This window comes from Magallana gigas, chromosome 2, assembly GCF_963853765.1.
Source record: "Magallana gigas chromosome 2, xbMagGiga1.1, whole genome shotgun sequence".
Taxonomy (NCBI): domain Eukaryota; kingdom Metazoa; phylum Mollusca; class Bivalvia; order Ostreida; family Ostreidae; genus Magallana; species Magallana gigas.
In genome coordinates, this window is record NC_088854.1 from 14,202,450 (window position 1) to 14,216,855 (window position 14,406).

General features: G+C 34.5%; 1 long non-coding RNA gene across 1 annotated transcript; it reads right to left on the bottom strand.

Moving 5' to 3' along the window:
- Positions 1-363: 363 nt before the first annotated feature.
- LOC136272147 (uncharacterized) lies at positions 364-1,182 on the bottom strand. Its single transcript, XR_010710094.1, has 2 exons — positions 999-1,182; positions 364-789 (listed from the first exon to the last, which is right to left on the bottom strand). It is a non-coding gene; the product is annotated as an uncharacterized lncRNA (long non-coding RNA).
- Between the last annotated feature and the right edge of the window lie 13,224 nt (positions 1,183-14,406).

The window sequence follows — 14,406 nt, forward strand, 5'->3', positions numbered from 1 at the left end:
TAGAGTTAATCTGTAAACAAGTATATCTATGACAGTTTACAAATTAATGGAGTTGAAATATTAAGTCATTCTTACAGGTTCATTTCGTAGAAATTGCAGTTATCGTAAAGCAAGGGATATGCTATGAAGATTTTGGAAAAGAAATCGTGTCTGGTGTACACAGATATCGTTTGTTCTGCACGAAGAGACTGTTTTCAGTTTTTAAACATTCTGGTTGTTTATATAAGAACAAAGCATTCATTCTTCTACATATTGTGTTTTGGTTGCATAGCTGACCAGACACCAAAAGTATCAAACGGAATATGTCAAAAGTTCAAAATGCACCAAGCGCTAAAAACCAGAACAAAGGAGAAACTAAAGAGACATGAGACTCCACTCTTATTCAACAAAAGACCTGTACTCAATTTACTTAAAATTTCGAAAACGAAATTGGGCATAAAACGGTTAAACCAAGATGGCCCTAAGCAATGTCATCTCGGCTCGTTCCCCGTACTCGAGTGCGCCTCTCTGGTTTCCCAAGAGTTCCAAAGACGAGCATATGCCCCGAATAATTACCACCAATTTCCTAATTAAGGCAATCCAGAAAGATTACACCTTTGGAGGGAATTTTCTGTGAATGAATGCAAATTTCACGCGGTTAACCCCACATAAATCATGGTGAAGACGGGTAGGTTACAAGAAATGATACACTGCCTGGAACGGGGACTCTATCAGACAGACGGTACCGGGGCTGTTTCCATTCAACCGTCTGTTCCTTCTCCCCGTAACCACCAAAAATGACCAGGGTATCTGCAATTGACAAATATTTGCTAATTTAACAATAAAACTAATTGACCCGCGTCGGTTTCTTTTTCCCGCAATAAACCTTTATCATGGCGCGATATACTCCGAAGTTTTATTCTCGTTTTTCGGTTTTATGACTTCTCTGAGATTCTGCAAGCCCCCGCTTCGTTCTAATACCGAGCATTATGGTACATTATATCTTGTAAACCCCTCACCTTTCGAAATCAGAAGAATCTGGCAAGCAAATTCTCGCTTCTCGTTCCCAACCCCACTGGGCATCGGCCGGGACACAAAATATTTACTTAATCTTGATTTTGATGAATAAAAGCTGGTTTACGACGAGATCTCCGATGCTTTACGTGTTTTTATGTCAGTGTAATTGAGATCCAACAAATGGACACCTATCTGGAAGTAGATAAGCATAGAAAACAATAAATCTGGTCTGGTTTTCTTTTCGCGGGTAAACACTATTGATCTGCGGACGTTATTCCCATGAAATCTTTGATTTTAAAGAAGAATTAAAAGACTTACAACCCATTTTCAATTTTCCTAAAGTTGTAAAACGAAATGCGTTGAGCGTTCCCATCTCTGTTTGACAATCAACTAGTAAAATAAAGGCATTGTTAAACGGGAAAATAACGGGAATAACGCTTTTCATTATTTTCAAAAATCTAGAAAACCTTCCTGAAATTCAAATGCACAACAAATTCCATTTTATTCATTAATGTGGAATACAACGGAAAATAATTTTTGTTTCAGTTACCTCATTTCTCGTATTTTTATATACTGGAGAGGATGGTTTAAAAATTACCTTTTTTAAATTATCGTGTTTTTTCTATATTTTAAGGAGGCTGGGTGGTCCTCAAATTAACCATCATATCTGCCTTAAGCTGTTAGAAATGATGTTTTAAGGCATAAACTTCAATATATCTTAGCTTTAAAATATGTGTGTATTATTTTACTATGCAATATCTTTATAATGAATCTTCATACAGAATTCTGTCTCTACAAATGGTCCCGACCATCGAGCTCTCTTTAAGGTCAGACGCGACCTATCTTTCATTTTTTTTCTTGTTTTTTTTTCTTGTCTCCACAATGTGACGATTTCTACTAAGTAATTCCAAAATTATCTTCTTATGTTATATGATACTTTTTTTTTAAATTAAAATATAAGCTGTTTAATTGATAATTTATAAACTTGACTTTATTTATAAGCATTCAAACGTATTTTGCATGCTGTTTGAAGAAAAATTCTAAATATTCTAGCTCCGAAAAGAGCCTGGTAATGTACTCTGAATTTTTGGGAATTAACAGGTTTAAATGTTAATAAATAAGGAATGGTATATCAAGGAAAATTATATAAAATTAAGGAATGTCTCGTGTGTCCTTAAAGCTATACACGCTATAATTTGCGTCAATTTTGAATAAAGGGGAAAATGTATGTGTTTGATTACTAATAAAAGTTACCGTTATTCTGTTAATTATAATGCTGAATTCGATCACGTAACAAATCATAGGCGTCGGAACCGGGGGGGCTAGGGGGGGCTTAGCCCCCCCACTTTTTTTGCAAAGTTATACCTAACCATTAGAAACATAGCATGATAGAGGGTTCAGCCCCCCCACTTTTTCTCGCAGGAAAGACTATTGTTCCTAAATTTACCTTGAAAGATTGAGAGGTTAGATTCAGAAGCATACCTAGCCACCCCCCCCCCCCCCCTCACGGATTAGGAATTTCATGATTTTGAGAAAAAAAAATTTTGGTAAGTAAATTTTTTTTTTGGAAGTATAGGTATACTCCCCCCCCCCCCCCCCCCCCCCCCCCCCCCCCCCCCCCCCCCCACGGATTAGGATTTCCATGATTTTGGGAATTACTTTTTTCTCAATATTTCTGAGGATTAGTCTAGCCCCCCCACTTTCAATTTGCTTCCGACGCCTATGCAAATATATCAAATATTAAACAATAAAAAATATTTATTTTCCTGCCAGGAAAGTAATGCCTCCTCGTGAATATCAGTCTATCACGTGATATCGACAGCTAAATTTAGCCTATCATACCAAAACTGGTGAAGGGTCAACATCTTCATAGCTGCGATAGTTTCACAAAGGAAAGGATATTTTCAGTAAAGCATAAATTTGTCCGATATACGAGTACAAACAAAAGAAAAAAATACAAGCCTGTGAGTAGATATGAATACTTCCTTTAAAATAATGACGTAGACCTGTGTTTTCCCCTATGTGCTATTTATAGATCCTATAAGTGTTAATGCAGAAGTAAGGGTATCGTGAATGACAAACGTATTTTACTCATTATACATGTATGTATTTCAAATTAACAACTGTTAAGCATATTAAAAATCAAGTTGGATATTTAATTAGGCAAACAATAACGACCACCTAGTTCTCCGCGGACATGCGCAATGAGGTCGGTTTGCTCGTCCTTCATCAATATTCATGAAAAGGTATATTTTCCTGGCAGGAAAATAAACAATTAAAAATCTATATCTTTGTAACGAGATGGAATTCACCCTTGTAATTTACAGATTAAGGATAACTTTTATAAATAGACAAACACATGCGTTTTCACTGTCATTCAAAATTGACGGAAATTATAGCGTGTATAGCTTTAAAAAGACAATCTGTGTGTGAGTGTGTGTGTGACTATATAATAAGAACATTTCTACCAAGAATAAAAACCCGGGAGTCTAAATCAGTGGGTGGGTGGTTGGTTTGGGGGGGGGGTGGTTTTAAACACCTGTGTGTAAGTATATGAAATCATTGATTATTTTGTTGATCAGAATTTTAAGCAGGTAAACCTTCATTAAGGTGAGGAAAATATTAACTGGTCATCCATGTCATATCTTGATCTTCACTTTATAAATTACCAAGTATAGATGATCCCTGAAATCAAATCTTTAGAGATTTTTCTCGCACTTAAAATGCACATGCAATTAAAATTGCATGAAGCATGTTTTAGTTTTATCTTGTATTTTAAAAAGTCAAATGGATGAACATTGATAACAATGATTGTACTTCACACACAGAGAGAGAGAGAGAGAGAGAGAGAGAGAGAGAGAGAGAGAGAGAGAGAGAGAGAGAGAGGGGCTAAATGATTTTTAAATGACTAACAATACTTTCTTTATTCCTCGCCGGAAATTAAAATTCAAAAAGAAAGGACAGTCTTCCATAGAGGTGGTATCACTGTCACCACCAAAGAACGCTCCCCGCGGGCTGAAATATAATTCTTAAAAATAGCAGAGACTCATTCAGAATGTCCCATCTCAGATTCAGCGATGTATTGTGTCGACTTCATATGGACAGACAGATGATATAGGAGAATGGTTAATTACTGGCTTTAATGTGGCTATGATAAGGTCACCCAAACAAACACTGGAAAATTATACAGTTTGTACATACATTATGATGTACACGTGTATCAGTCACCCGTGGGTACTCATGAGTTTTTATCGAATGAAAAATTAATTATTTGAAAGAAAAGTAAATTGATACAAGACCACCTCAACCTTTTCTTATATCAAAGTTGTATCATATATCTGATACCTGGACCGACTGTTCTTAATAACCTATTCATGACAATGTCACCTATACATACCCGTGCAGTACATGATGTTTCGAGAAGAAATTAATAACTTTATTTATAAACTACACTTGTGTGCCTTTAAACGATTCTTTGTTTTAATCAACTTTCTTTAACTATTCAGTTAGAATTAGCTCTTATTAACATTATCTAAAACCTAGTCCAGCCCAAAGAATTCCCCTACAAGTTCAAACTTAAAACTTTGGAGTTAGGGAGGAACAGAATGAAGGAAGAAATATATCAGATGGAAAACATCTTTAATCTTCAGAAAAAAACAGGGGGGGGGGGGGGTTAAGTTTGTAAAATTAGCATGGAATCAAGCTTATGCGAAGAAGTTTAAAGTTCAAACAATTGCCTCCTTGGGTGGGGGAAACAAAAAGATTCGCCATTTATATATCAAAACAGTTACTCAGTAAATGTTCTTAATTTTTGCTTTACATTGATGAAAGATACCAACGACTTTGTTAATTTTTTTCAATGATTTCAACCGTTATCAACGAAATCCCATTCCCCTTATTTCCATGGTTTAGAAAATTAATTTTTCGCGGAAAATGCGTAACGCTCGCGTTATAATGCTAGAAAATAAATGACATTTAGTTTAGCATGAAACTCAGAAATCAATAAAAGTAAAACGTGATAAACAATGTGTAATACTAGAATTATCAATATGGCTTTTATCTAAGGAAAACCAACCTTTCTTCTCCTATAAATCTAAGGAATTAAACTTCACAAATGTGTTAATGACGATAGAGACTTTATCAAGTTGTAGAAGTATCTGCATTCATTCGCGAAAATTACATCGCGAAAGTTACGGGCTATTGCATCAAAGTTTATAGCGATAGTTGCGGAATTGTTTTCGAATGATCCGCGAAGGATTTTTGTTTTATTTCTCGCGAAAATGTCGCGTTATAATGGCAAAACAGCCCGCGTTTAGACACTTAACGCGAAAGTAACTCAATAATTTGCAAAGTTTTGCTTTTATTCTCGAAGTATTGTGTATATTTGCAAACCTTTTGCGTTTATTAGAGTAAATTTTTCGTTGAATAGCAAATTATTTCGCTATAATTTACAAAACTTTCATTCACTCAAGAAAGCTACAGCTATGCGATCATTAGCAGGCTTTCTCTTTTTTTTCGTAATTTTTTTTTTCACAACATCGAGAGTACAACGTTTAATCGCGAAATTTCACTGTTTTTGCGATTGGGACGCTTTTATTAGCAAAGCCTTTATATTTGCGCAAATTCCTCATTAATTCACGATAAATTTTTTTCAGCCATGAACACGATGTCAGTGTGGTTATACCATGCATATTAAATTATGGGTGAACATATTTTTATATATCATTCTTTTACATCTTTATTTAAAACATTCGTTTGAAAAAAGTTTAAGAAAATTGAGATTGAATAGATCGAAGTGTCACAAACAATAAAAGTGGTATAAAGTTCTTTACATGCCCCGTGGATGTATCTGGTCAGGTCAATATAATTTATGTAATATATGAAATATAATAATATACTTATATGTGCAACAAGACTCAATCGAAGTAATTTTCATTTATGAAATTCTCATATTCAAGCTAGGTCTGAATTCATTAAAATTTTATAATTTAAACACCATGTTTATTTTGCCAGACTATAAACCTAAAAACGTATGAATCTCTACATAATTTAAAACAGTTTTGCCTTTCTATCATTCTTTGATATCCATCGCTGTTTACCAAACATCGATTGTAAAACCCCCGCATCCCGCGCCTTGACACCCGCCTGATATCTGTAGCGACAGCTGTCGGTCCTTGACGTGGATGGTCCTGGGCCCGCTGCTGGATACCCACCCCGAGGGAAAGTGGGCGTGTCCCCCACTGACCAGGTGAGAGCCCGCTCTACAAATCAGGTGGGTAATTAGATGGGCCCGGTTGACAGCCATCTCTAAGGTGTAATTTGACCCCCGGTTTCAAAGACTAGGGGGCGGGGAGGTGGAGAAATTTAAAAGCTGCTAGTTCTGATGTGGTAAAGTGAGGGATTACTCGTTTATTGAATTATTAATGGCCGTTTGGAGAATGCTATTGAGTGACACTTTGGACAGTATTGTGGGATTGAAAACTTTAAAACGATTCTTTGCTCCAAAAATAGTTTATAGCACAGATACATGGATATCCACATTTATATGTTTGGAACGCAGTAATTATTTTTGATAGAAATTTCGCACAAACAGAGTATGCCCCTCGATCCGTAAATGAATGTTGTTTTTTAACGAATCAAAATTAATACTTTACTATATCAATGGGTCGTTAACAGAATATTCCAAAGTTAACATTATAGAGTCAGCGCATTTTTGAGGAAAAAATGTTTTAAATATAATTTTCTTTCATGGCTGATGATTATTTTTTCTATGATAATCCTCTTAAGATACACCATTTATGCACTAATTCCATTATACTAAAAAAGTATGAATGCATGATACATAGGGCCTATATGTGCAAATGATTATACCTGAAAAATCTGAATATGACAAAATCAGCAAAAGACAAGATCGGTTGACACTAACAAAACTTTCATTGATCAAAATTAAATGTTTGTAAAGGCAGATTGGAATCTTAACTCAAGAAAAACTGATGAACAAGTTTTCAATATATTTGAGCCTATAGATACTGGGGTGGTATAAACCTCAGAGCCTTTGTTCAATGCATCATTTGATTGTCCTCCCCCCTACCCGCGGAAAGGGGGGGGGGGCTTTAAACTAAAAATTCAAATATAACAGGTAGCTCCAATATTCGAAATAATTAAAAATAAAAAGATTATCGGAGAAGTAATTGATGGGTTTCTGACTCAGATGCTAATAGAAGATGTTTGCCGAGCCCAAATTTCTGGTTGATGCCCCCCCCCCCCCCCAACATTATATCAACATCAGTTCGGCACTTCCAAGGGTCATATACCTCTAGTGTTCTCTACTGTATAGGTGTATATCCATTCTTTAAATTTGCAAATATATAAGCCGTAATATTATCTGGAAATCTGTAAAAAAAAAAAAAAAAAAAAAAAAATCGGAAAAAATATTAAAATACAAGGAAATGTATATATGTATTATCTTCATAAGTGACCATACAATAGCAACTTCTAAGACCTTTACAACAGTGAGGAAAACCCCACAATATTATATATTGGTATAAAATAATTTACAACTTTAGTGTAAATAAAATGAAATTATAATAACAAAATTCACATTAACCATTCATACATTCTTTTAGTTTCAAAATACAGAATCATGTATGCAGAATAACACTTACTCGGCAGTCTCAGCCAAATTGACCATTCCATATGCAAACCACTTCCAGCTTCCGAAACATATCGGTAATGTGCATCAACCTATAAATGACAATAAACTTCTTGGGTGTGGGGCTGCTTCAAAAACCTTCACCTGTTCAATCACAATGGAAATAAAGTAAAATGCTTCATCTAAAGCATGGAATTTTGAAATAGAAAGGGTATACTAGTATATGCACTTATAAACCAAGAAACACTTAGCTAAAATTCAACTTGCTCAAAATTAAATCTAGTCAATCTTAGTTGTGGTCACTTATTGCAAATATTGGCGAAAATGAAGCATCTTGAATCTGCCTTGTACAATGCATGATCAATCCATGCAGCTCAAATGTGTCTCAATAGGCATAAACACAGATAGGAGATGGACAAGATACTTATAAATATATATGTACATGTATTTAGCACTTCAAGTTATACAAGACCGTCTCCAAAAATATATAGATGGGACACGCAATACAATTGCTTTGTTTCAATAGTCCATATTTGAAATAAGGAGTATATATCCTATGTATTTATTAAATTTGTTGACCTTTTGAAATGTCCAAGACAATGACAAAAGACCAATGGAATTGTAATTGGTAGCATTTACATTGGGAGTAAATTTAAAGATGGTATATAGCATTTTTAAGATAAATAAGGTATAAAGAAAAAAACGAAAACCATGCTGATGTAAATGTCTATATTCAACAAAAGTATAAAATAGTGCAACTCAAACTTGTTCAAACATAGATACAGTGAATTTCAACAAAACACGTTTCTGACATAGAACAACACTTCAAACATCATTTTGTCAGTAGTCTGTATAATTAATTCACACAGTTTCGAACTGTTCAATCACGAATAATCGAGAAACATCACCCTGTTAAATCCGCCACCCGAATTTCCTCACTTTGTAGCACTCGTGTATTTGGTCACGGCCTTGGTTCCTTCACTTACAGCGTGTTTTGCCAGTTCTCCGGGAAGCAGCAGGCGCACCGCCGTCTGAATCTCTCGGCTACTGATTGTAGAACGCTTGTTGTAGGTCGCCAGTCTCGAGGCCTCGGCAGCAATCCGCTCGAACACGTCATTGACAAAACTGTTCATGATTGACATGGCTTTACTCGAAATGCCGGTATCTGGATGAACTTGCCTCAATACTTTGTATATGTAGATGCCGTAGCTCTCTCTCCTTCTTCGTTTCCTCTTTCGGTCGCCCGGTGGCTTGGTGGACTTGGAGATTGCCTTTTTCGAGCCTTTGCTGGCACCAGGGCTTTCGGTGGCATTTTCTTGTCTAATTTCGAGTGAAGAGACCCTCTTCGCGCCAAACCTGTTTATATATAGTGCAAACTACGCATGCGCACATGCTATGTATTTTGTAAATTTTAAAGTCGTGCACATTTTATTCGTTTATTATTATGCTTATAAACGAAAGATTTTCAATAGTGTTAAAAATAAGATGTTTGGTCGGTAAACCTTGTTTATAATCTAAATTTAATAATGCAAATCAATAAGGTTTTTCCGTTATGTAAAACATGAAAACTTTGAATTTAGCTACAAGGAGGGTTTAAAATACCCCAAAACATGGGAGCTTCGCCCCCTGGGCCACATGCACTAAGGTTTTGCCCTGGACCTACATGTACTTGAGGCATCATGGGGGCCCCAGATCCCCGGCCTTTGGCACTCTTTCAACAATTCTTGATTCGCATCTGTTACTTAATTCAATACTGGAATTATGAAAAGGTTTGCTGAGTCCACCACGAGAGTACTTTAATAGAAAGGAGAAGATTTCGGACAATGTCTATTATTATTATAGACAATGAAGGCAAATAATGTTAATATACATGTATATGTTTTATTTTGTTGTTTGAGGTCAAAATAGCTGCAGGACTGTAGCTCCCGGTCTGAAAAAATTCGGATGGACGACCTGGTCGTCCATCCGAATTTTTTCAGACCGGGAGCTACAGTCCTGCAGCTAAGGTCAAAATTGATACTTTTTTGTTTTAATACGGGAGCGTTCCATTGAAATTGTCAAACTATATTAGTTTTGCAATCCTTCGGATAACATTTTTCCGTAGCTAGCACATGATTTTGTCTATATTTTATTGACTGAAAGAAAAAAGGGTGTTCGAATCTCACTGAATATATACATCCTTTTTGTTTCTACACTGAATTTTTAATATTTCTTTCACTTGTCTATGTTGACTTTTTGATATATTTTGATTTTATCAATGTTTTATGCATATTATGGTTTGTTAAAATCAAAATTTGTCAGAAGGACAATAAAACGGGATAATTTTTTGACAAATTATTTAAATCGTACAGATATTGATTAAAAATAGAGCTAACATATGTTTATTTCGTGAAGTGTTAAAACCCTAGTATAGTATAATTTCGAGCATGCTATTATGGGAATAAACTATGTACCGACGCACTCAAGATTTCTCCTTTTTTTTGGGGGGGGGGGGGGTGTAGGTCGGAACCTTTGCCTTAGTTTAATTAGTGTAAGGGTTGGATTTAGTATACATGTATATAGTTTGTTGTGGAAGACAACAAATGTTTTCCATATTAAACATTTGATTTTACCGGAAACTCAGTTATGAGAAGAAAAGTATGTTAACTTTTCCCATGCAATCTTATTTTTTTTTTTCAACACCAGATTTATGACACACATATCTATTATAGACTAATTCTATTTCCCGTGTCTATCGTCGTTTGAGCCACAGCAGGGGCTTGTTACAAACTTTGCTAATACCCCGAGACGTACAAACCCAACCCTGTATAACATAGTCCTGGGGTTGGAACGGAAGAAATGACTCCGATTTCTTATTACAGAATCGAGCGAGACGACTTCACTTGTCTTTCAGTCGAAGCGAACAATTATACATTTATAATCAAGCTAATTTGCAAACTTTTTGAGTTATTGTTTTAGATGTTTCGCAGATGTTTCTAGTTAAGGAGACTGCAGTGTTTCCTCTCGGAGTGATCCATATACATCTGTGCATCAGTTTTTTGTGTAAACAGCTAGATGACGAAAAGTAAACATCCTATTTAACGATTCAACATTATGTCCTCCGCATTAATCAGATTTTATTACTGTAGACAAACCATGTCAATATTTCAATTTTTTATGAGATAAGCTGGTTTGGATTTTCTAAATGTATTCTAATTAATTAAATTCCATGTAGTAATGTAGTACAGAGAGAGAGAGAGAGAGAGAGAGAGAGAGAGAGAGAGAGAGAGAGAGAGAGAGAGAGAGAGAGGGGGGGTCTTTCTCTCAGACTGTAAATATTAAACAGTATACATGCGATGAATAACCCAATGAATATAAGTATAATTAATACAATCTGTTTAAATTCTCCCTATAAAATTATCAATTAAAAATCAACCCCCACCCGCCCTACCACTAAAAATACATTTTTGAAAAAAGCACTAACACCACCCCCCCCCCCCCAAAAAAAAATAAATTGTTGAAGTGTTGACAGTTGCAAAGACATGAAATACTAGTACTAGCGGACCTGTCCCGTTATCCGCCAATCGATCTTCAGTAGTTCTCCTTTACGGAGAATTTATGAACATTTAACAGACATATAAATGATTTAAAGCAAATAGTATCCACGAATTTTTGTTTACACAGCAGTCATTAGGTAAAAGCACTATATCAAAATCAGACATGCACAATTCAATTCCTCCCCGGTAAAACTCCTCAAATTACAAAATAAGGATCAATTTGTAAGTTTCAAAAGGGAAACGTTTCCTCTTTTCAATATAATTTGCTTAAATCTAATTGTTAAAAAGAGCATTTTATTGGGGATAGGATCTTGCTGAAAACTAATGGGAGAAAAAGATTTTTTTTGCATAAAAAGTTATATCTCAGTGTTCTCAGATAAGATCATATTCATATCAAGATGTAAATGTTTCAAGAAAAAAATGCACATGCATAATTGTATGTATTTATATTAACCCCCACCCCAGCTGGGGTAGACGAAGCTAGGATCCTTAAAATACACGAATCTGTAAATACCACAGGGGCTTGGTTGTTGGATAGTTAAGTCCTTAATTATTTGTTCCCGAAGAAAAAATTGATTTAAATTGGTAATCTTATGTGTATTTCTGTGTATTGCAATAAATAAATTCACAGAAACCCCCCGTTTCAGTCATGTTAAAAAAGTGTATTCAATGTACATTAAAAAAAACATTGAATACACTTTTTTAACATGACTGAAACGGGGGGTTTCAGTGAATTTATTTATTGCAATACACAGAAATACACATAAGATTACCAATTTTAATCAATTTTTTTCTTCGGGAACAAATAATTAGGAAATTCACTATCCACAACCAAGCCCCTGTGGTAAATACCGGTAATAACTTTTGTCTTCCAAGACTAACTGAGTCTCTATGGTCAAAACTATTGCTAGTCATTTGCAAAGCAACTTATTCCTAATCCTTGTTCAGAACCCAGCTGTAAAGAATTCGATCATAATTTTTACATTTCTAGAAGATTGCTACTGCAAAATATTCTGTAAATTTCAGTTTACGTACCTTACATGCAAATTATGAATTAAAATGTACATGTAGACCAATTTTGTAGAATGCTGTTTTATACATGCAACTTATAATGCTTAGAAGGAATATACTTTTGATTGCATGTCCATATGTGCTCATCCACACTAAGAAAAGTGTTTGGGAACCGTCTGTTAAAAGAGGGACAACTCTTGCCCATAACGCAATGGGGACGGTGTAAAAGTAGTCCGGGACATATGTCACGGACATATGTCCCGCGATGTCCCAGTTTCGTATTTCGCGTATAACTTATTTTCCAGTTATTTTTTTCAAAACCCATTAATCAGATATCAAAAAGCATCTTTATTTTAGTCGATTGTATTATTTCTGCTACATATAAAACACTAATAAGTTAAAAATCGCCAATTTTCCTTCGCCAAAAGTGTAAATGTAGTCCCGAGAAATCGACTATGTTTTTCGATTTCCGGTTTTTGTTTTGCCTTTGTTTTTACATTAAATAAACATAATTCTATAAGTTTATATACTGTATTTAAATATCAAACATTGATTTACAATATAAACATAATTATTAAGTTATTCTCAATCCCTAATGAAATTGTTTACGCATTTCTTCGCGGGACATTGCAGTTCATAAGAAACAGATAAGAAAAAGTAAAACCGAAAACCCAGCAGGGGTTGTGTATACATTTCCGCATCACGGATCAGTAAATGATGTTAGCCGGTACATGTATATAATTCAATTCAATGGTTTATTGAAATCACCATGTTGGCATACAGTCAAAATGAAATCAAATGAGAGACAAAAGAAAATTGTAACATAAAGGCTACAGCATGCAAGACAGTTTTATACAATACTTCATATATAGTCCCTGGAACTGTTTTCTCTGCTTAAACCATTTATCCAAGTAGATACATAGACGTTTTGTAGTATTATAATCACATGGAAACAATTTCTTTTATGGGATCAATACCACAGTACAATTTATCACTGAAAATATCACAATAATGAAATCGAAGATCGTCATACACAGGACAGTAAAGTACAAAATGTTTTTCATTTTCGACTAATAATTTACAAGCATAGCATAAACGTTTTTCCTTTGGGATAATTGGTTTACAATATCTACCTGTTTCAATGAATAGTGAATGTGCGCTTATTCTTAATCTTGTTAGCTGGGATCGGTTTCATGCTTTTTCAAGGAAAACTTTAAATTTTAAAATAATAAATAATCTATATAAACTCCACCTATTTGCGATACTTCAGATAGTGCATCCTCGTTACGATGCGGACCCAGGTATATCATGACAAGGTAATTCATGGAGAAAAATTAATGATAAGACAATACTTATTAAAATTTTAGCCCAATTGTGGTCATACCAGATGCAAGTAGGTTGCGCACACATTTTAAATTGCGTAATGGTGGGACATTTTCAAAATAATCCAATACATTTTCAATGTCCGCGCATATAATTGCACATCACATTATTATATCATGATCAAGAATCTTAATTCTAATACTGAAACTATAATTATTGTAACAAAAATTAAATTAACCAAATAATTGTTAAATGATTTTGAGACGGTAATTGCTGCCGGAATCCTTAATGATTGAACGCATTTTCTAATATTGAGGTGATCGAACATAATACTAATATTTTTTTTAAAAATAAATATTTTACAATTCATCTCCATATGATATGAAATTATTGATAAACATGAATTTTGTTCGGAATTCTTACATGTTACTTTGCTGGGTTTCCAATTGTACTATATCTTTTCAGTTGTAAAGTAAACTGCAATGTCCCGCGGGGAAAAGCGTAAATAACTTTAATGTTAAAAAGTGACAAATAATTAAGATTTATACCATAAACAAATAATAAAGAGACAACGACAAGAAAAATTATTTAGAAATATGTTTATATAATGTATAAAGGAAAAACATAAACCGGAAATCAAAAAACATAATCGATTTCTCGGGACTACATTTACACTTTTGGCGAAGGAAAATTGGCGATTTTAAACTTATTAGTGTTTTATATGTAGCAGAAATAATACAATCGACTAAAATAAAGACGCTTTTTGATATCTGATTAATGGGTTTTGAAAAAAATAACTGGAAAATAAGTTATACGCGAAATACGAAACTGGGACATCGCGGGACATATGTCCGGGACATATGTCCCGGACTACTTTTACACCGTCCC